The 24,322-nt window shown below is 39.5% G+C and overlaps 1 pseudogene; it reads right to left on the reverse strand.

Annotated features, from left to right (window-relative positions):
• Nucleotides 1–1,185: 1,185 nt before the first annotated feature.
• LOC132188015 (putative leucine-rich repeat receptor-like serine/threonine-protein kinase At2g24130) lies at nt 1,186–22,775 on the reverse strand (annotated as a pseudogene).
• Between the last annotated feature and the right edge of the window lie 1,547 nt (nt 22,776–24,322).

The raw sequence follows: 24,322 nt of genomic DNA on the forward strand, positions 1-24,322 counted from the left end.
TAATTTCTTAACATTAAAATTAAAAGATAATATTTACAATATTACCTCTCATTTTGTACTAAATGTTCTGTTACTATACTAGGCTTAAGATCCAATGGCGGAGCCACTTGAGGCTTTGGGGGTGCCAGGAGTGCCATGGCACCCCCAAAGCTTTTAATTTAATTTAATTAATTTATTTTTTCTGTGTTTTCCTACCCAAGTCCCAAAAGAAAAAAGAAAAAAAAATTTATTCTCTTCTACTTACACAAATTACCACTCGGCACCCTAAAAATTTTTTAACAGCACCCTTAATATAAACTATCTGAATTCGCCACTGCTAAGATCCAATAAAACCACAATCCGTTCGGGATACTTGAGAAGGCACAGAAGCCATCATAATGGCGGAAGACGAGCACTCTAATTTCTGGTGTGGCTTATGATGACACAACTGCTCCATCTATTAATTTAATTTTATTCTTATTTTTAATTAATAGTAGATATGGAGCATATCAATTTTGCAGAAATGTACGCAAAAATATACTAAAGTAAAAAAAACTTTTTTGCAATCTGTATTGCTTTCAATCTTCTAGTTTGTGTCTTGATTTATTTGTTGGAAGCAGATGTCAGTACGTAGAGCTTGATGGTACAATACAAAAATTTCAAAATGAAGAATAGATTTACTTTGATGTTTTTTGGCTTTATTAGATTTAGTGCAATTTAACGGTTAAGATTAGTTAACCAGTAGTAATAGGCATGATAAAGTGTGTGCACGAGAATGAGATGCTTACTGCATAACAGGCTACTAATGCTTGCTGCATAAACAAATTTCTAATCTCTTTATAAGAATAGTATCTTTGAGGGTATTTGGGTTTAACTTCATTTGTGCATAACATAGTTAAACAATAGATTGAATTCGGTCTTTATTGTATCCTAAAGGAGACACTAAAAAAAAATTCAGAAAATTGATGTTTGGAAAAAAAGTTACCAAATGCGACATTTTATTGTTCAAACGACACTATATATAAAGTAGTGATGTTTGAATAATGTTACTATTCAAACGACAATATTCACACATGTGACGTTTGAACAGTAACCACTACATAGTACAACAATTACGTTGATTTGGTGGGGGGCAAATGCTTACAAACTTTTCTCTAACAACATATATTTTTACTGTAGGATTTCAATATCATTCTAATCTCTGATTTAGCTAGACCAGTGATATGTTACTGTAGTGTCCCCTGCAAGGTATCTCTTGAGCCGATCCAGGTCATCGGCTGCATCAAGCATTGTAGGCCGAGTAAATGAGGACTCCTGTGTGCAAAGAATACCCAACTCAATTAACTCTCCAATGGCAACTTCATTCATTTTCTTTACTCCGGGGGATATATCCCTTAAAGCTGCCACCAAAGAAGGATCTACCACTCTTTCCACCCTTCCATAGAGATGACTCTTCACCCATTTGTGCAGGCTTAGCCCACCAACAAACATGTCGTCTGTTGGTCTTTTTCTTGTCATCATCTCAAGCACTAGAATCCCAAAGCTATAAACATCTCCTTTCGTAGATGGGCTTGATCCAAAACCATACTCTGCGTTAGAAATTTTTTGAAATATCGAAAAATTATAAACATTTTATTTCGAAACAAACCAAGATTCAAGATGCAAAGACAATGGAGAAATATTTACCTGGTGCGATGTATCCAATAGATCCACATAACATATTTGCAGTAGAGTTTCCCATTTCGACAGCTCCATCATTTCCCCCCTCCGGCAGTCATAACGAACTTTGATATCCCAAAATCAGAAACAAGAGCTGTCATGTCATCGTTCAGAAGAACATTGCTTGGCTTCAGATTGTTGGAAATAGTTTTGGATGGTGCACAAATTCTTATTGATATAAAATAATTACAATATGAATATTAACAATAAAATAAATAAAATACAAGAGTTGAAGATAGAGTATGGAAAGATCTCACAATACTATAGAATCACACATGAGTGTTGTCCTTAAAGGTTGATTCGTGCCTCCCGGAGTGTATAACTCGGTGCAATCGGATCATTTGACACGCAACCTCCCAGGATTAGACAATAGCGTCTACCTTCGTTAAGGACGCACTTCTAATAACGAAGACTAGTAGAACAACACTTTAATTTGCTTGAAAAATATGATGGAAAATGAAACAAAAATATTCTCTATATTGCTATTCCATAGAAAGATAATATATTGGAACAAAACTTTTGTATAGACACAAAAGTTAAAAAACAATAAGAACTATGTTACTCTTTTTTTTTTTGTAAGACACGCCTTGTCTTGGAAAATTGAGAATATATATAGACATAGGAAGTTGGGTTTTGTCTTAAAGCTCATAACCAAGTGTTAAAGTGGGTAAAACGGTCACAAACAGTTAAAGAAAATTCAATGACTTTAATGATTCATTGTCAAAAAACGTATGGAAAACAAATTGACTTTAATGACCAACGGTCATAAGTGTTAAAACTGATTTTTTGCTTTCATAAAAACTCATTATCAAACGGTAAGATGTTTAAGAGATTGAATGCAAACGGTCAATAAGAAATTAAAGTCAAAGAAAATAAAGAGTAAATAAAAATGTTTGTAATAAATCTCAGCCGTTCATCTCATCTAAATGTACTCTCATTCAACATCTCTCTCTGAGAATTCCTATTTCGAAGAACCTTATGGGGACAATGGAATGGGTAGCCTTTGAGGTGGCGCATTCTATTGTCCGGTAATCCATTTAGGAGAAATCAGAAATTCTGGAAACGGTGTCTGTTGGGTTGTTTAGAAAGTTTTTCCTTTCGATTGAGTTTTCTCTAGAGGTAACCCTTAGAGGAGAAGGATCAGTTTTTCCAGCCGTATACGACTGTGAAAGTAAAGTTGTGAGTGCAATTTTCACAAGAATGGTGGACAATATGCCAGATCTAATGGAAAATATTTCATTCACGGAGGATGAAGAAGCGGAAATCCTGATCCCCATGGGGGAATTTCAAGATGTGGTGTCATATGGGAAAGCTTGCATTGTGGCAAAATTGGTAGCAAATCGGATGGTAAGCAAAGAGACTATCCGGAATACCCTTAAGCGGTGGTGGAAACTATATGGAAATATGTCTTTCAAAGTCCTCGGCGATAACTTATTCGTGATTGAATTCACAAATATGCGGGACAAGGAGCGAGTTTTGGACGGAAGACCATGGGTGTTCGAAGGAAATCTATTCCTAGTGGAAGATTTCGATGGCACTATCTCTCCTTCGAAATACACTTTTGAAAAGGCGTCTTTCTGGGTGCGTATGATTGATTTGCCATTGGGTTGTATGGGGCAAGCTATTGGACGTAGGATTGGCGAAACAGTTGGTGAAGTGGAGATGGTGGATACGGATGCAAACGGGATTGGTTGGGGCGAATTTTTACGTGTAAAAATTCTCCTTGATCTGTCAAAACCTCTTCCAAGAGGTAGGAAAATCAATATCCAAGGGAAATGCGTCTGGATTACTTTCCAATATGAACATCTCCCAAAACTCTGCTTCACATGTGGGATTATTTGTCATGGCAAGACGGGATGTCCACGGAAAACCTCTTTGCGAAACCAAGAAAAGCCTCCGTATGGTATGTGGTTACGAGCAGATTCCCCTACACGACGAGGGGAAAAAACCCACAACAGACCGTCGAAAGTTTCTGCAAAGGAGCCACGACGGGAGAGGGGTATTCAATCGGAGGATGAGGACTTAGCCGACGGGGGGTCTGAGAAGCAGGGGGGAGACACAGCATCTCCGGCGCAAGGAGGGAATCCTAAGTCTAATTATGGAATGCATGAATTTCCGGATGACCATGATGGAGCTGGCGGATATCAAGGAGATCGAGAATATTTGAATAAGGGCAGGAGAAAGTCAAATGAGGATTTTTTGAATGGAAGTGCAACAGTTGGAAGTTTCCTCAATAAAGGGAGTGATTCTCGCCGTCACTCAGAAGGAAAAAATCATGTGGGAATTGATGATGGCCATAAGTCCTCTTTCCAATTTGGAGCTACTTTGGTTAATTCGCCTAGTAATGGGCCTCTACCGGAGAACAAGAAGGGGAGATCATCTGTGGGCGAAGGTGGCCCAATTAAAAGCCCAAGAACATCATTCTCAGGACCCATGATTTCGGATGCGGAACGTACAATGCAGGCCACTCAAGTCGCAAAAAGGAGTTACGGAAAAAAATTGGACAGAAAGGATAACATGGAAGCGAAAGGCTCCGGAGGGAGAAAAAGAAAATTTTCTCCATCAAGCATCTGGCCCATGGAAAAAAAGGGACGTACGGGGAGACTTATTAAAAACGGATCCAGCTTCAAAAGAACGAAAAATGAATGGCAGAGCTGAAACAATAAACGGTTCGGGGATGGCGGCGGCTGCGGTGCAGCCCCGCCGACCGCAATGAAGATTCTAAGCTGGAACTGCCGAGGGCTTGGGAACCTTCGGACAGTTCGAGAACTTCACCGTTTGGTGATACATAAGAAACCCTCTATGGTCTTCCTAATGGAGACAAAATTACGGACAATTAAAATGGAGTTTATTCGGCTCAAGTTGGGTTTTTCCAGCATGTTCGTTGTGGATTGTGTGGGACGAGGTGGGGGGCTAGCCTTACTTTGGGGAGACGAGACTCATGTCGAAATCCAAAATTTTAGCCAACGCCATATTAATGGTTTGGTTAAAGTTTCAGAGGGAGAGGAGCCGTGGAAATTTACTGGTTTTTACGGTCATCCGGAAGTTTCAAAATGACATGAAGCTTGGGCATTATTGAGGCATATAGCTAGCCTAAATCCAATCGCTTGGGTATGTATAGGGGATTTCAATGAGGTGGTGATGCAATCAGAAAAATGGGGTGGAAGGGGTCGTCCGAATAGCCAAATGATTGCTTTCAAACGAACAATAGAGCACTGCGAACTCTCAGATTTGGGCTATAAGGGTCCGAAATTTACATGGACAAATTGTCGGGACGGTATGGATTTCATTAAGGAGCGGTTGGACAGGGGGTTGGCAAATATTGAATGGAGGAATTTATTTCCTCTAGCAGAGGTGATTATGGATGTGGTTACTGGCTCAGACCACACACCCTTGTTGCTGTGTCTAACTGAGGTGAATGGAGGCAGAAGGGGGCGGTCCCATTTCAAATATGAGGAAAAATGGCGACTAGACGAAGGATACAAAGACATTTTGAGAGAGGCTTGGGAACAGCGTCTTGATGAAGGAAATGGTTGGAAGATATTTAAAACAAAAATTGATAGGTGTCAGCATGACTTGTTGAGATGGCAAAAGAACCAACATAGGCCCAGGCAGGAAAATATTCTCCGCTTGCAAAGGAGATTTCGTGAATTACAAGGAGGGGAAGAAGAAGGAAATTGGGAGGAATTCCATGCTGTCCAATTAGAATTGCAAGTCTTGCTTGATAAAGAGGATATTAAATGGCAGCAACGGGCAAAATCTGAATGGCTCAAGAGTGGAGACCGCAACACCCGCTTCTATCACGCATGTGCCAACCTACGCAAGAAAGCAAACCGCATCTCAAGTATCACTGCTGCTGAAGGTGTTCACTGCTCGGATCCCGAGGAGGTAAAAATGGCTTTTATAAACTACTTTGTTGGTTTATTCACCACTGATAGTGCAGGAGATATGGAGCTGTGTTTACAATCTCTGGAACAGCGAGTTTCGGAGGAAATGAATAGTTCCCTGCTGAAGCCTTTTACTGAGGAGGAAATTTGGATTGCACTCCATTCCATGGCGCCCCCAGAGGCCCCAGGCCCCGATGGTTTCACAGCGGGCTTCTTCCAAGCAAATTGGGATATTATGGGTAATGATATTTGTCGAGCTATTCTCAGCACACTAAATTCGAGTATTATGCCTCCTTTTCTGAATTTGACAAAATATTGCTCTAATTCCGAAGCTGAAAAACCCTACATGTGTCACTGAATATAGACCGATTAGCCTTTGTAATGTCATCTACAAGTTGATTTCCAAAGTACTTGCAAATAGACTTAAAAAAATTCTGTCCTTTATTATATCCCCCGTTCAAAGTGCTTTTATCCCAGGGAGATTAATCACAGATAACGTGTTGGCAGCATATGAGACTCTCCATACTATGCACACACGTTTACAGGGTAAGAATAAATTTATGGCGGTGAAACTGGATATGAGCAAGGCATATGATCGGGTGGAGTGGAGATTTTTGGAGGCGGTTATGGCACGTATGGGGTTTGATCCGAGGTGGATTAAGCTCATCATGATGTGCGTAACTACAGTCCAGTACGCAGTTGTGGTGAATGGTGAGCAATGTGGAAAGATTATTCCGGAAAGGGGCTTAAGACAAGGAGACCCCATTTCTCCATACTTGTTTCTCTTATGTGCAGAGGCCCTTAGCTCTATGATTGAGAAAGCAAATAGAGAAGGGGTTTTGATGGGGGTCCCAACTTCTAAATGGGGTCCCCGGATAAGCCACCTTTTCTTTGCAGATGAGAGTCTTCTTTTTTGTAGGGCTACTATTCCACAATGGGACAACCTGACGAATTTGTTGAGAATTTACGAATCTGCGTCGGGCCAACGTCTCAATAACAACAAAACGTCTCTCTTTTTTAGTAGAAATACTACATTGGAGGACAAGGAGGCTATTTTGGCGGTCTCAGGCATACCAGCTAATCAACGCTATGATACATATTTAGGCCTCCCAGCTTTGGTGGGTAAATCAAGGACAACTGCTTTTAAAGGCATAATTGATCGAGTGTGGAAGCGATTGCAGGATTGGAAATTGAAATTTTTATCCCAAGCTGGTAAGGAAATCTTACTAAAAGCAGTGATACAAGCCATTCCCACTTACTGTATGAGCATTTTCCTTTTACCTAAATCTCTTTGCTCTGATATTAATTCCCAAATGAGAAAATTTTGGTGGGGTCACCAAGAAAGGGAGAATCGGATTAACTGGATGCCATGGACAAAGATGGGTCTTTCTAAAGCTAAGGGTGGTATGGGCTTCCGGGATTTCAATTGCTTCAATAGAGCCCTCTTGGCAAAGCAAAGTTGGCGTTTATGGAATCAGCCAGACAGTTTAGTAGCTCAGATCATGCGAGCAAAGTATTACCCAAATGCTTCTCTGTTGGATGCTAGAGTGGGGCGAAGACCTTCCTTCGCATGGAGGAGCATTCATAGCTCATGTGCTCTACTAAAAGAGGGATTAATCTGGCGGGTCGGGAATGGCTCCCAAATTCGGATTTGGAAGGACCGGTGGTTGCCAAATCCAAGCACTTATCGTGTATGCTCTCCTACCCGGGTGTTACATTCGGAAGCTACTGTCAGGGAGCTCATTGATACAGACTTGAAATGGTGGAATGTACCCCTTCTGGAACAAATATTTTCGAAGGAGGAAGCTCTTCTAATTCAAACAATTCCTCTCAGTAGTACAAATCAGCCAGATATGCTCATATGGAGGGGGACAGCAAATGGGGTTTTTTCAGTGAGGAGTGCTTATTTCTTACAGAAAGAGCTTACTTCCCAGAGCATGGCCGAATGCTCCTCTAACAGGGGAAATGACATCTGGCGTAAATTATGGGCTTTGCCAATTCCTAATACCGAAAAGAATTTCTTGTGGCGAGCATGTCATGATATCTTACCCACTCGTGAGAATTTGCACAAGAGAAAAATCATTACAGACCCTGCCTGTCCGCTGTGTGGTTATATGGTGGAAACTGGGTTTCACGTTTTGTGGCACTGTCCAGCAGCGATGGACTTGTGGGGTATGGGAGGAAAAAAATTTCAAAAGAGCAATTTTACTGGGCCGAGTTTCTTGCAAGTGGTTGAAGGAATGTTTAGCAAGTGTAGTATTGAAGAAATGGCTCTGTTTGCAGGATTGGCTAGACGTCTTTGGTTGCGACGGAATGAAGTCCTGCACGGAGGACCTTTCTCCCACCCACAAGCAATGTTGTTACAAGCTGAACGGGCTGTGGAAGATTTTAAAAAAGCTCAGACGAAGGGGGACGAGGATACTCTGGTCAGGGAACATCAACGGGTGAATGTTTGGATGGCTCCTAGTCCGGGCTGGTTCAAAGCAAATTGGGACGCTTCTCTGGATACTAAGGCTGGTCGCATGGGCTTGGGTGTTGTTATTCGAGACCAGACTGGAGGTTTACTAGCAGCTCGGTGTGGGGTCAAGCCGGGGAATCTTCCTCCGGCTGGGGCTGAAGCCATGGCTGCTCTATTGGCTATTCGGCAGTGCAAGGATTTGGGACTCACTCATGTTCATCTGGAGGGAGATGCAAAATGTATTATTGATGCTGTCAACTGCGCACTAGCAGATAGAAGTAGCTTGGGACACGTTATAGAGGACATCAAGGTGGAGCTTCAGGAGTTGGACCAGTGGCGGATGACTTTTGTGAAAAGAGAGGGGAATAAGGCTGCACATCTCCTTTCTAAATACGCTGTACGACATGCAGTGGATCAAATTTGGCATGAGCCTCCTGCTTGTATTGAAGAGACTCTTGTGCTGGAGCATATTGCTCTTGGCACGTGATATTCTAATGAAAAGTTGATTTTTCCTCAAAAAAAAAAAAAAAAAAAAAAAATGTTTGTAACACACAATTTCAACACAGATCACAGTGAATGACTCTGACAGGGGAGTGATGATGCAGATAGGCCATCCCTTCAGCTATGTCACTGCAAATGTTCACCCTCTGGATGAGACTCAAATCTGAAGAATCCGAACCCGTATACAGACAGCTATCCAAGCTCCCATTCGCCATATATGGAAGAACCAGAGCTTTGAAATCAGGTTGACTGCATGCTGTTATAATCCTTATCAGGTTCCTGTGACGGATCCTCTTCAAGACTTGGCATTCTCTGGTAAAACTCTTTGTTGAGTTTCCAGATTGCACATTTAACACCTTGACTGCAATGGTTGTTCTGTCTGGAAGAACTCCCCTGTACACACGTCCATGGCTGCCCGACCCAATCAGATTCCGCTCGTCGAATTTTGCCGTCACATCTGATAATTCTTTATGGGTGATTCTTGGGAAATTGTACATTAGTTCTGGGGTAGTTTGGTTGGTTACTGGTTCAGTCTTCTGAGGGAGAATCACAACACATATTGTTGATAAGAGTACTGATATGAATACTCCCTAGACAAATACAATCAAAAACACACGTGAATCAAGCCAACGTCTCTTTTGACGGCAAATTGGAATGCCAGCAACTCTGCCTAGTACTGTCGTGCAGAGTCGGCGATTCTCCAAGAAGGACATATTTGTTACGGAATCGAAGATGCCACCAGTGGGAATCGACCCTTCAAAGTTGTTGAAGGAAAGATTTAGATAGGTGAGCGATTGAGTTTTACTGAGGCTTACTGGAATCATTCCAGATAAGTTGTTTCGTGAAAGATCAAGCACCTCGAGGTTTCGTAGTTCCCCTGTGGATTCTGGAAGATGCCCTTCAAGAGAGTTGGCTGAGAGATTTAACATCCTCAGCGCAATGCAGCTGGATATCTGAGGAAAAATAGTTCCATTAAGTTTGTTCGAAGAGAGATCGATCTCTTGCACATTTTCCAGCTTGCTAAGCTTGATGCAAAGGCCCTTCAAAATGATTGTGTGAAAGATTTATGAAAATTCTGTTCTCACGCAGACCTGCAATCTCTGAAGGGATACGTCCTGTCAATCTATTATATGATAAATCAAGCTTGTATAGCTCTGTGCACTTTGCCAAAGTTGGAGGTATTGTTCCTGAGAGAAGGTTGTTGTTGAGAAACAGAGAATTTAGTCGAACCAACTTTCCTAAACTTTCTGGGATTTCACCAGAGAATTTGTTGTGTGATAGGTCTAGCAGACCCAGATGATGAATCTTGCCTAATGCTGAAGGAATTGCGCCAGGGAAAAAGTTGTGTGATAAGAAAAGCTGGTCCAATCTTGACAAGTTACTCATCTCTGCAGGTTTGGTTCCGTTTAAAAGATTGGATGCCAAGTTCAGATTTATAAGGTGGGAAAGTTTCCATAAATTTGGAGGAATTGATCCGAAGATATGGTTTTCCCGTAGGTCAATAACTGATAGGGTGACAGGAAGTTACGGAAATCGGCAATTGTCCCCCGAGGCCCATGCCGGCAAGTTCGAGCTCCTCTAGATGAGTGCAGTTTCCAAGGGCAGTGAAGAATGGATCAAGATTGGTGTTGCCATCATGACTTTTCATCCAATTATATGATAATTGGAGATAAGTAAGGTTGGGCTGCTTCCTTACAAACTCTGAAGGCAGGTCACCAGAAAAATGATTGTCCTCCACATCAAGGTTGTACAATAATGAAGCATTAGTTAAAGACAAAGGAAGTTGTCCAGTAAATTGGTTATTATACAGAATGACTCCAAAGAGAAGGACAGTTTCCAATCTTGCACTACAAAATGGATTACCGAATGCAGTTGCTAAAGATTAAATTTTTGCTACCTTCAGACTTCTCCGGACGCTTATATATAAAATCGCCGTGGAAATTTTTCCATCGTATAGCCATTCACACGTCGGAAAAAATCGACAAAGAAATACATAACGTCAGAGGTTTGGTTCCATTTTTCTTAAAATGTACCCGATAGGCCACGTAGACTTTACTGACGTCAGAGTACCCCGACGGAAGTATCACATCGCCGGGAATTTTTCGACGCATCACACGCCGGGGAAATTGACGCGGCACAACGCCATCGACTAATTATATATATATATTTATATATTGTATATAAATTATAATCGTTTTATCGATATTTAAATTATAATTATAGGTATTATATATATATATATATACATCGCCGATTTCATCGACGCCAAAACACTCATGACGGGCGGACGCTATGCTTTCTCCAACTACAAGGCCAAGCAGCGTCCTTATCCACGGCCATGCCCTTTAATTAGCAGGTCTCACAAGCAAGGAAGTTTTTTTTTTTTTTGAATTTTTTTTTTCTTTCTTTTCCCCCAGCTGGCCAGCTGGAGGCACTTCCTCTCTCTCTGTTCGATCGTCTCTCTCAGTTCTCCCAATATTGCAGCCTTGTATTCCTCTGTTTTTCTTTCTTTCTTCCGAGCGCCATTGCTGAACTTGGGGAATTTTTTTTTTCTTCTGCCCAAAGTCTTCCTTTATTAAGTTGAGCATTTTTTTCTCTTCTCCATCGGGTACTCTCTCTCTCGTGTAAGCTATATATATTCACGATTGCACTGTTACAAAAAAACGCCCGCAGCGCATTTTCTGAACCCGCCGCCCGTCGTCCTCTCTAGCTACCTCCATTTTTAGCTCCTACACGAGCTCCTCGCAGGTATATATATATGTACATGCATCCTTGTACTTATTTATTTGTTTGGTTTGGATTTGGTGTTTGCATGCTAGGTTGGGTGATGTTTGTGCTAATCTCGTATAATATTTTGAATTTGATATATATATTTACATGAGGATTAATATAATGCTAGCTTCACTCCATATATATGAATTAATTTCGTTTTTGATATATATATAGCTTACTCTCTCGTTAATTACTAGTACTCCCTGCTATATATATATATATATGGCCGTATATATACTCCCTGTCCATAAATTCCGACTATTAATGTTATAAAAGAAAGATGCAAATTAAAGGAAATGAGGTAAACCTATGAGATCAATTCATAAGGATAAGGTTTCAGCCTAAATGAACATTGATATCAAGAATTCATAACTTTCCAAATACAGTATTAAAAATTACTTTTAAGGGGGTCTATGAGTAATATACCTCATGAAAATCAATATTCCATGCATTGACGGTGATAGTAATTCTTGTGACAACCTAATTGAGGATCTATCAATTAGTGCCTTTTTTTTGTTGTTGAGGAAACTATACATCTTAGCTTAAATCAGTGACTTTAGATTTTGATTTGAAAAGATGGACCACAAATAGGACTTAGAAAGAGTTATTAGTTTATGCTCAAAAGCCAAAGCTCTTGACTTCACGATTGCCATCAATTGCAAGAATATGCCGCGGTTATCTACCTAATTGAAGGAAAAAAAACAACGTACGAAAACTCATGACATCTTTTTCCATTGGAGCTCTATCACTACATGGTCAAATGGTTTAATCAACGTATCAACTATATATGCATGAGATATCTTAGTCAAGCATCCATGTGTACTAGAGCTCACACAACACCAAGGAAGAAAACTGTCCATGTATACATGTATGTATACATGTATGGACTAAATAGATAAATTAGAAGTTAGGAACCAGTCCTATCATCTATCAATCATAAACAATAAAATAAATTTTGGTCAGTCAACACCAAATACAAAGCAAGCCTCACAAAATGCAGAAAAAAAGAAAAAGAAAAAGAATTACATCCATAATATCAAAGACCACAACTAATAGATTTATCTCATTGCTAAAGGTAATTGAAATAACACTCCAATAGTTTTTCCTGTTTTATTTTTCTTAGAGATTGTTTCTGCTTTTGATAAGTATTGTAGGATTAATCCTAAAATTATTGAATTCATTTTTTCCTATAAGATTGAACCCACCCCGGATTTATATATTTAAGATCTCTATATTTTGAGGGTTTCAAAATATAGGCTCCAATTATATAAGGAGAAAAAAATAATAATAACTTTTACCAAGTAGACACAATTTTTTTTTGGGGGGGGGGGAGTGATTTGAAATTATATATATTAATCAAAGAATAGAATATTATTTTTAAAAAAACTTTTATCATTTAGTAAACATAGGTTGAAAAAAGCAGAATAGAGGGTAGAGATTTTACATGGCCAGATACTAATCAAACATTTCAGAATCGAAAAAACATTTTGAGTTATAATTTGTTTAATAATAAAAACCACAAGTAAATACGCTTCACACAAACAATTATATTCTTATGGAACTAGACATATATAATCTACCTTTGTTTAACCTTAGGAGACTTCAAGTCTTATTGAAACACAAAGGAAACGGCAGAATGACGACCACTATTAAATAACCTTAAGCTTATTTAATTAGCATTTTCCTATTATTCCAACATTGCTTAATTAAGCTCCTAATTAAACGAATGGCGTAACATTTGTATATTGTTTAGGTTTTGCCCTATTAATACGAGCCATGCTATATATATAAATATTGACTTCGTAACCAATCTAGATTTATTTTATTTGACTAGGGTCCTCAACATCTACCAAATGCATATATATGAACTTTTGGGAAAAAGTTATAGAACCTGAATGTGTATGAAGAATGCTAATAGCTAAACAACATCAAATAATGTAAATTAGATGGTCCCCATTTGGAATAGCTATTAATTCGTTTAAGTTTCATAAATTTTCATGACAAAAACAATTTACCAACAATAAAAGCATCTAATTAAGTTTGCATGTAAATTCCAGTTAATATGTATTGGTTTATTGAATACTTTTAAGTTGTGTATATTTCTCTGTAATGTCCATAGACAACAATGGACAAGAGTTGGATGACAAAGCCTAGGGGTACGAAGGAATACAGAGATGGTTGTAGATTGTTTGTTGACTTTGCAGTTGGGAACTGCACAACACCTGATGGTAAGATTTACTGCCCATGTAAGGTGTGTCGCCTTAACTGGCGCTATCCCCCAGGCGTAGTTCTCGCACACTTGACAGGGGGAAAAGGCATACTTCCTACATATAAAGATTGGATGTTTCATTGTGAGAAGCCTGTCCGGGACCATGTTGAACCATCTCCATTGAATCGTCCAGCCACATATGAAGCAGGTGGAAGCGGTGATCAGGGTGGAAATATGCATGCTATGTTGCGTGATGTGTTTGGCATGCATGATGTCAGAGAAGGCAACTGTGAACCTCAGGTCGTTGTGCAGGGTGATGAAGAAATAGTAGTCGAGGATGTAGAGGAGGTAGATGCCCAAAAGTATCACGAGCTGCTTAAAGAGGCAAAAACACCGCTACATGATCAGACCAAACACAGTAAGTTGAGCGCAACTGTTCATCTATACAACTTGAAGTGTGTTGGTGGAATTAGTAACAAGATATTCTCATCTCTCCTTGAGTTCATCAATCAATTGTTGCCTGTGGATAGTGAAGGTTTGCCAGTTAATACCTATGAGGCAAAAAAATATCTAAGTGACATGGGACTCTGCTATGAAAAGATTCCGACTTGTCGTAATGATTGCATGCTATTTTGGAAGGGCAACAAAGAATTAGATTCATGTACAGTTTGTGGCAAATCTAAGTGGAATGATGACATTAATTTGGACGAGGACGGTCAACCCATATCGTCAAGTAAGAAACGCCCAGTAAAAGTGTTGCGGTGGTTTCCACTCATACCAAGACTACAGAGATTGTTTATGTCGCAGTATACATCGCCCCATATGAAGTGGCATGCAGAGAACCGCACAAAGGACGGCAAATTGAGGCATCCGGCCGACGGTGAAGCATGGAAGTCATTTGATCAGTTGTATCCGGAATTTGCAGCGGACAGTAGGAATGTAAGGCTTGGACTAACCTCAGATGGATTTAATCCTTTTGGGAACCTTACTACATCACACAGCACTTGGCCCGTAATGCTTGTGCCATACAACTTGCCTCCTTGGATGTGCATGAAACAAACATCTTTCATATTATCCCTGATTATCCCAGGCCCGAGCTCACCTGGAATGGATATAGACGTTTACCTACAGCCCTTAATTGAGGAGTTGAAGGAATTATGGAATGTAGGGGTACGCACATTTGATGTTTCCACTAAAACGTACTTTATGTTGCGAGCACAATTGATGTGGACAATTAATGATTTCCCGGCATACGCAGATCTGTCAGGATGGTCTACAAGGGGAGTAAAGGCATGTCCTTGCTGTATGCAATCAACCAGGTCCCGATGGTTAAAACACGGCCACAAATGGTGTTTTATGGGTCATAGGCAATACTTGCCCTTGGATCATCCGTGGAGGAAGAACAAAAGTAATTTTGACGGCAACCAGGAACTACAATGTCCTCCCGATGTGCTTAGTGGGGATGAAATCCTAAGACAGTTAGAGGGGATGCCATTTGGGGATGAGGATGCCGGCAAGTCAAAGCCAGACAGTAGTAAGAAGCAGGGAGAGAAGCGGAAGAAGAGTACTCCCAACACAAGACCAGAAGCGAGCAATAATGTATTATGGAAGAAGAAGAGTATTTTCTTTAGGTTGCCGAATTGGAAGGATAATTTACTACGGCATAACCTTGATGTGATGCACATAGAAAAAAATGTGATGGACAATATTCTTGGCACAATACTCAACATAAAAGGGAAAACAAAGGACAACTATGATGCTCGTAAAGACTTGCAAGAGATGGGATTGAGACGTCTACTTCATCCATTTACGACGAATGGAAAAAACTATATGCCCCCAGCTTGCCACACGATGTCCAATGAAGATAAAATCAGTTTCTTGAAAGTGCTTCGGGATGTGAGGGTGCCCGATGGTTATGCATCGAATATTTCCAGATGCGTACGACTGAAAGACAGTACGATGACGGGTTTGAAGAGTCATGACAATCACATTCTGATGCAACAACTTCTACCTATTGCTTTACGTGGGTCACTGCCAAGGTAACGTGGTCAGACCTTTGGTTGAGATGGGAACATTCTTCCGGGGCATATGTTCAACTACGCTGACACTAGATAATTTGAACCGACTCCAGAGTGAAGTCTGCGTGACTTTGTGCAAGATGGAACAAGTATTTCCCCAAGTTTTTTCACGAGCATGGTTCATGTTGTCGTGCATCTTGTCCGTGAATGCATACTGGGTGGACCAGTTCAGTATAGGTGGATGTATCCGGCTGAGAGGTAAAGTTTGATCGTTAAGTTATTATTATTATTTTTTTCCCACGAATAAAAGACAGTGAATCACTGCAATTGTTGATTGATTTTCATATACAGGAGCCTAGGGGGGTTCAAATCTAATGTGCGCAATAAAGCGGCTCCCGAGGGATGTATTGCAGAGGGCTACATAGCAACTGAGTTTGTGACATTTTGCTCGATGTATTTGGACGACACACCGACGTTTCATAATAAGGCCCAACGAAACCCTGATGGTTGTAAGGGGGCGGGAACACGAGTCATCCTCAACCGTATTACACTGGCACAGATTCATCGATATATATTGTTTAACTCAGACGAGTTCTTACCGCTACGGACGTAAGTCATCTCTCTAGTACTTGCCATACCATTCCTTGTACAATCTTAATTTCGATAAGCACTATATCGAATTTAATTTCAAATTGTAGGATGCACATGGAAACGCTTAGAGGGCGAATAGTGGACAATCAGTTGGAAAGCGAACATTTCGAACAATTTGTCGATTGGTATCGTGAATACGTAAGAATAATGTGTTCTAACTGGTTAAATGAGGTGTATCCATGTTTCCCTTAGAAATCCTACATGCACCAATTTCAAATCATATATTGCCCTCCATTATACGCAGGTCAATGGATTGGACGACCTACGCAGACAGAAGCTGGGTGAGAAACTGGTAATGCACTGTAGGGGGCCAAAGGAAAGGGCAGTCAACTATAACAGATATGTGGTTAATGGGAAGTTGTTTCGCACTCTGCCAGCTGATATCGGGAAAAGGACTCAAAATAGCGGTGTGTGTGTGCCGAGTACTGATGGCGAAACGTATTACGGGAAGGTAACCCAAATAATTGAGGTTGAGTACTATGATAGGACAAAGTATGTTTTGTTCAAGTGTAATTGGGCGGACAACACGAGGGACAGGGGGTACAAGGTTGACGAGTATGGCATAATGCTTGTGAATTTCAAAAACCTTATCCACACTGGAGAGAGTATTACGGATGAGTCGTTTGTGCTAACTTCACAAGTTGACCAAGTATTTTACGTCAAAGATGAAAGAAACCCAGATTGGGCTTGCGCTGTAAGGACTAAACCTAGAAACGTATACGATGTTGGTCAGGGTCAAGGGTCCGACGATTCTAGTAGCAGCTACCACGAGATTGAGCCCCTCCTCTTGAGTTCCAATCATGATCATGTTAACGCACCTGATGATGTCGATTACGTCCGACCCGACTTAGAACCAATTGAAGCGTATGTCATTTAATAAAATTGGAAACATGTTTATCTTTTAAATGAAATATTTATATTAATTTATAATTGCTTTTTAGGTTAGCCATAAAATTTATATGTAGTTTGTGGAAACGATATATAATTAATTGAGTAACTAGTATATGTTTAAAATTTTAAAAGTGTGATTACTTTACATATATTTGTACCTATTTAATTATTTTAAAGACTAATTCGTTTCGCAACGTATTTTGCAGGGAGACATGAGTTATAGGGGAAAGAGAAAAGCACAGCGGCAACCGACCGTACGGTTGACATCCGCCGCCCATGATTTACATTCGTCCCCCCGGGCTAATATGGAGCCAGAAGGGTATAGACCGGTACTTCCACATCATGTGGAAGAGCATACCGATGCAGGGCGGAGACGTGGGATGTGGTGATGACATTCATGTAGATCCTCAGCGTTCTGATGTGGCAGAGCCGGGCACATCCACACCGTTCACGCTTGACTTCACGACGTTGAGCGATATGGGGATCGTTTCCCATGGCCATTTCCAGCGGCACCCATACCCCAGTAGCGGAGTACATGTGGATGATAGTGATGAGACACAGCCCCCGGATAGCACTGAGGGTGATGAGGATGGTGTCGCGCATGACACGCATTCCGATGATGCCGCTACACGCCCGTTGGCGGTGGATGAGGTTCGGACGATAAGTAAGTACATGTGTTAAAATATCGGAATATGTATTTTATTTAATTTTAATATGTGGTTAGTTTAATTAAATAACTAACTTGTTCAAATTCTTAATGTATTAGGTGTAGATCAAGATGGCATCACCCACTACCATATATTAAGTGTCAAGTCATGCCACAAGTTGTGGGAGATCCCGGATGGCCAGAGGATCGTGTGCGAGTATAACCCTGCGTGGCAGCCTGTGGGACAAAGTGCTTCCAAATTTAGACGGATGACCGGAGTGTTCGTTAGGAGCAGTACTTATGTCCGGATTAGCGACGAGTAGAAGAAGGTATTAGAGCGTAAGAAGGAAGATATTTGGGATGCATTGATGGTATGTTATAAGACAATTAATTATTGTATTTATGATAATGATTTATATATTCATATATTTATCTCAAATAGATGGACAATATTGTTAATGAATATATATATATATATGTGTGAATATATGTAGAAGCACTTCTATATCCCACCTGACTGCGATATCGCGGCCATAAAACGGGACGCTTTCCTTGATATGCGAAACAAGCATACGACTTGGAGGTATGACTTGAAGCATAGTCTTCACATCACATCGAACGATACTCTGGCGACGGTGAAGGCTAGGGAAGGAGGACAATTATCCACGTACAATAGAGAGGACGTGGATATATTATTGGAGAAATGGTGTTCGACAGAGAATCAAGTAAGTCACATTTTAGTGAGTTTTGTTTAGTTTTATTAAAATGAATGTGTAGCCTAAAATATTAACAATGTTAATTGTGTAGGAATATGCTGCATATATGAAAGGAATCCGGTCGAAGAACAAGGAGCCTCACTGCACCGGATCAAAGAGCTATGCCAGGGCTACACATGAAGAAGTATGTTTTTTGATCAGTTATATATATAATTTATGTTGATTGTGTTTATGTTTTAATTTTTTACGTTTTATTTGTGTATGCAGTTCATAAATACCGGGATTCCGCCAACACGAGCGCAGTCTTACATCAACACACACGTGAAGAAGACTGGCAGATATCCAAATGACTTGGTCAAGGAAAGATGTGTACGCTACTAATAACCGATATGTTTTGGTTAATGTATATTTCTTTGTAATTTAATTTAATATTTATAATTGCTTTTGTTAATGTGTACTTTACAGGAGAGGATGAAGGAGTTGCTTCCCACTGACTCGGCTGCTACACAATCTGTCACCGAGGGCACCGTACGGTGGGCGCCCGACGATGCGTACGCACAGGGGATGGGCAATAAGCCGGAGTACGCAGGTGGGTTCGCCAGGTTGGAGCAGGTATACTACCTGTGCGCGGTAGCATCCACTCCTACTATAGACCAGTCGCGCCACGCTCACAACCTCCCGGGAGCTCTGGTGTCCCAGAAATGATAGAAACTGCACTACAAGCTGAGCGGGAGAAGCACAAGCAGGAGATGGATGCGCTGCTAGAGACACAGCGAGAGCAGGCAATGGCGCAGCAAGCTGAACGGGAGAGGCACAGGGCGGAGATAGCTGCGCTGTTAGATGCACAGCGAGTGGAGGTTGATCAACAGGTTGCTGTGCGGCTAACTGAGACCCGGGCTAGTATGACCACTTTGTACGAGGCACGTTTTCGTCAACTCGAGCACATGTTGCAGTCGAGGTCCTCATCCGATACGACTCGAGTTAAAGATGTAACAGAAAAAGAATCTCCAGCCCGTTTGGTGGTGAAATCGTTAGTGGGGAGTGAACCAGGTAATGCAATTTGTTTTTTTTGCTTTGGGTTTTATTGAGTATATATATGTATGTATGAATTTTATGACGTTGCAAAATGTTTTGTTCTTCATTGGTTTGGTGATACATTAGGTTGGAATTAGTATTGTTTTTTATGCTGTTAGTGTTGATAGCGACCTCGATAATGTTTGTTATTATTTCTACTACTAAACGTTAGCATTGTGTTTGTGTCTAATTTTAGAAGGAACTTATTTTCCAGTCGGAAGATATATATATATAGATATTGCATTGATGATGATTTATAAGTGTACTTATTGCTTCCCGATAAGAAAGACACTTATTGCTTCTTGATTGATTGTTTTATAATCTCCAGGTATTGCGGAAAAGTTGTCGAATGAGGAAGCCATCGACCTAGATTGAGCCTTGTATGTGAGTTCGTAGTTGGTAAACATATTATATATTTTGTTATTGTTTAGTTGTGTGAAACAAAACAATATTTGCTCACAATAGTTATTGTTTGTATATGATTGACGTATTGACTGCATGTTTGTGATAGATATAATTATATCTATATGATAAATAGTAAGTTGCATTAAATGGATGTTTAGTCAATACTTCGTTTGACGTTTAATATATAGGTTGGGTCTCTTGTAACCATGTCAAGTTTGAGGTTTAATATATAGGTTGGGTCTCTTGTAACCATGTCAAGTTTGAGGTTTAATATTTCGTTCATGGTAAATCGCTAGTTTTGGTTAGACTAAGGGTTTTCGGGTTTGTCAACCGCTTACGTATGTATTGCCTGCATTTTACGATTCCGATCGAATGTTATTGTTTACTTTAATGATTTGTATGTGTTGTCTGAATTATGAGTTCCTCACTGTTGCTTTATAAGTGGTCAAAAATTATATAGGTGGATTGGAATATAAGAAGAATATATATGGCCATTTAGCATGTCAAGTTTAAGAAGTTATACATTCTTGAATCTGATTTATTAAGCTAGGCCATGGAGGAAAGTTTATACTTTATTCAGTATTGTCTTACATAGGATAGAGTAGAGTAGAGTAGTTCTTTCTATTTATAGAGTAACATCTTTCTTTGAATTTATTTCTTACCGCAGATTGTGAAGAAACTTGTGGATGTTGTTGTCAGTATACATCAAGCTATCTGGGAAACCTTTGGAAATAGCGGTATGAGGAGGTCATGGATGTTGTTGCCAAGTATGGTTGGACATAGGACGTATTAGTTTGGTTTGATTTGATTTGATATGATTTTGATTTTGATTTTGTTTTCGATTTTGGTTTGACATATTGAATTGACTCAATGACCTATCAGTTGTTCCATGCATGTCTCTATTTATTTATGAGGAGTTGATAGATTTGAATGTTGAATTCTATTATATGTAACTGAATTTTTGGACATGTTATAATGGTTTTATCATGCCATTTGTTTTTCTCCCTAGTACATCCTTAGGAAAGATGACATGAGAAAATTGGTTTTTTTTGTACAAATTAAATTGAATTCAAGCAGGGAAATCTGGAGTAAATTGAATTGTATAAACTGTATATATTGAATTCTGGAATAAATTGAACTCAGGAAAGAAATTGGAAATTGCCAATTCAATTTGTACAGGAAAACGATGTTGGAACAAAAAAATTGTTTGTTGGAGAAAATAATCTGGAAACAATCCAGATTATTTGAAAATAATCAAGTGTGTTCCTGATTATTTCAAATGTGTTCCAAATTGGAAATATTTCAGATTTTTTGATTATTCCAGAATATTTGCAAATGTTTCAAATAATTTGGAATTAATCTGAAAAATCTGTACACATTGAGAGAAAATAACAGTGAGAGAAAAATCTGTACACTGTTATGTTGTGTTTCCAGATTGTTTTCTCTGTTATGTTGGAACACAACATAACAGTGAGAGAAAACAATCTGGAAACGGGGATAGCAATCAGGGAAAGCAGGAAAAAAAAAAAAAAAAAAAAAAAGACCTAATTTTCTGACGTGGTGGAAACACCACGTCTGACGTGGCATTTATGCTACGTCAGACGTATTCTAACATGGCATTTATGCCACGTTAGAAATTATGCTGAGGTGTCCAAGCTGCAACGTGATAAATTTTTATCACGTTGCGTGGACTGCACTGTTAGAATTTTTCTGACGTGGCATGAAATTTTCTGACGTGACAAAAATGCAATGTCAGAAAAAATTCCTGACATGTTACCCACTGACACGTCAGGAATTTTTTTTTCCTGACACCTATGTTTCTGACACTCGACACGCGTCAGAAACGACCCGTATGAAAAGTTTTCTGACGTGTCGGACACTAGAACACGTCAGAAAACGTCTGTCATAAAAAAATGGTTTTTTTGTAGTGTCGTCTGGAATTTTGCCTGTCAGAAAGTTTTCAGAGAAGTCAATGTTGTCTAACAAAGTGCAGTTGGAGAATAAGGTAGGTGGAAGTGTACCGCTTATGTTGTTTCGCTTAATATGTAATAAAGTAAGTTTGGAAAGAAGGGCTAAGGAGTCTGGTATTGAGCCACGTAGATTGTTTCCCTGGAGCCGGAGATGGCGGAGATGTCGAAGGGAGGAAAACTCGGGCGGAATGCTTCCGAAAAAGTGATTGTCGACCAGCACCAGTTTACGAAGGCCGGTGAGATTAGAAATGGAGGGTGAAAGCAGGCCTACAAGTTGAGTGCCACTCAGTTGGAGTTGTACTACACGGTGGTGTTGTTTGTTGCATGTCACACGCGTGAAGTTGCAAACATCAACAGCCTCGTCCCAGTTAGCGAGGGCGGAGTTTGGATCGAGTGTTATGGTTTTTTTGAATGCCAACAGAGCAGCCCTATCGGTAATCAAAGAGCGCTGCCTCTTCAATATTTTGGCTCCTCCTAACAAACAAATAAATTGTGTCAGTTATGCTTGAAAACCCATATCCCAAATTCAATCTGAAGCTTGAAAACCCAATCTGCAGAAAAACGAGATAAAAAAAAAAATCCAAGCTTCTTGAAAACACATTTTCCAAATTCACTATCAAGTTTGTTGATTTCCCTTTGATTGAAGAGTTCACTAATTAGAACCTAGTGAAAAGCACTCATACCCCTCCAACTTCTATTTCATTGTCAATAACTCTGTTTTTTTTTTTAAAAAAAAAAAAAAAAATGCTTTGTAGATGCATGTATAATAGTGACAATACCAGGCTTGGACGTCGGAGATGATGCAGCCACAACAATTGCAAATATTATCACACCACTGACTATGATTTGCAAAAGCTTCCCACCCAAGCCCATGGCCATGGCCACAACTTTTTCAGGGATATATATATATATATATATATATATATATATATATATATATATATATATATATATATTGTTTTCATATATTTTGTGTTTTGATGTGCTTTGATTGTACACTCTCTTCCCTTTAAAGGCGAATGGAACGAAGGCCAATTCAGCGCCCCAAGCTATGGATTACAATAAAATTTGAAAAAAAAAAACTTTTGTGTTCTATAATAAAAATTAAAGTTTTCTTTAATGTTTTCGGTAACTGGTTGTGCTGTGTTTATCAGTTAATTAAACTAGCCTAGCTATAATCTGCTCTATCGGCCGGTTTTATGGACTATAATTCATACAAAAAGTCTTTTAAAAGATTATCTAACCATATTTCTTTACTCAATAGCATAAACCCACATATCAAATAAATTTTTTAATCCGTAAAAATTGGAATATGTTAAATATTTGTTCTCATAAATGTAGTTTAAAACCAAAAGAACCGCAATGAAAAAATAAATTACCAAAATGAAAATCTAGAGAAATCAATAATAAAAATAAGCAAAGTCACAAAAGCCCAACCAATCACAATCCATCATATCCCAACATTGATATTCAGTTCATGGCTAGAATTTCTTTAAAGAAATCCAATAGCCACAAATGAGACACGTATTCTCACAATAACAAAATAAAATAAAAAAATATTATTTAAACCTTTAAAAAAAAATTGAAGCGGATGGCTCCGGCCACCCTCATGGGCCAAATTAACAAAAAACAAACAATATATAGGGTTGGAATTTGGGGGTGGCCTAACCACCCCCTTTGCCATATGGGGTTGGCTCGACCACCCCTTGACCATATGGGGGGGGGGGGTTAAAGGGTTTGGGGGTGCTTTTGGTCACCCCCATTTGGCTCCTTGGGGGTGGCCGAACCAACCCCATAGGCTGTGGGGGTGGATCGCCACCCCCAATCTGGCAATTTGAGGGTGGCCGAGCCACGTCCCCCAATGGGTTTTAGGGTGGTTTCGACCACCTCATTTACCTCCCTGGCCACCCCAAAATTTTATTATTATTATTTTTTCTTGATTTTGTTTTTTGTTTTTTTAATTAATTATGGACATTTTTGGAATTCCATCAAAAAATATGTGGCAATTTTGGAAATCAGAGATTAAAAAAAAAAAAAAATGCACGTGCGCCACATGTGTGAAATTTTCGGTTAAATTAGACGAAAATCTTTAACGGATGGGTCACATTGCAAATTTTTTATACTTTGTTGGAGTACATTGTCAATTTTTAAATATTGGAGACCAAATTATAAATGAGGTGAAACTTTAGGGAGTAAAATATATTTTTTTCTATTTTTTTATATATATATTGTCATGGAAACAGTTATATTATCATCACTTGAGTGGAAGGCTGCTATAATCTAAAAAGGGTTGCATTTAGTTTCTAATATTTTAGTTGTAATTAATTATGTATAATTCTTAGCAGCATGTTGTGTTTCACCCCTCTCTTACCTAAAATACTTGGTGGTGCGGTACACACTTACGATCGCCAACACCTTTATAGCAG

This window comes from Corylus avellana, chromosome ca7, assembly GCF_901000735.1.
Source record: "Corylus avellana chromosome ca7, CavTom2PMs-1.0".
Classification (NCBI taxonomy): Eukaryota; Viridiplantae; Streptophyta; class Magnoliopsida; order Fagales; family Betulaceae; genus Corylus; species Corylus avellana.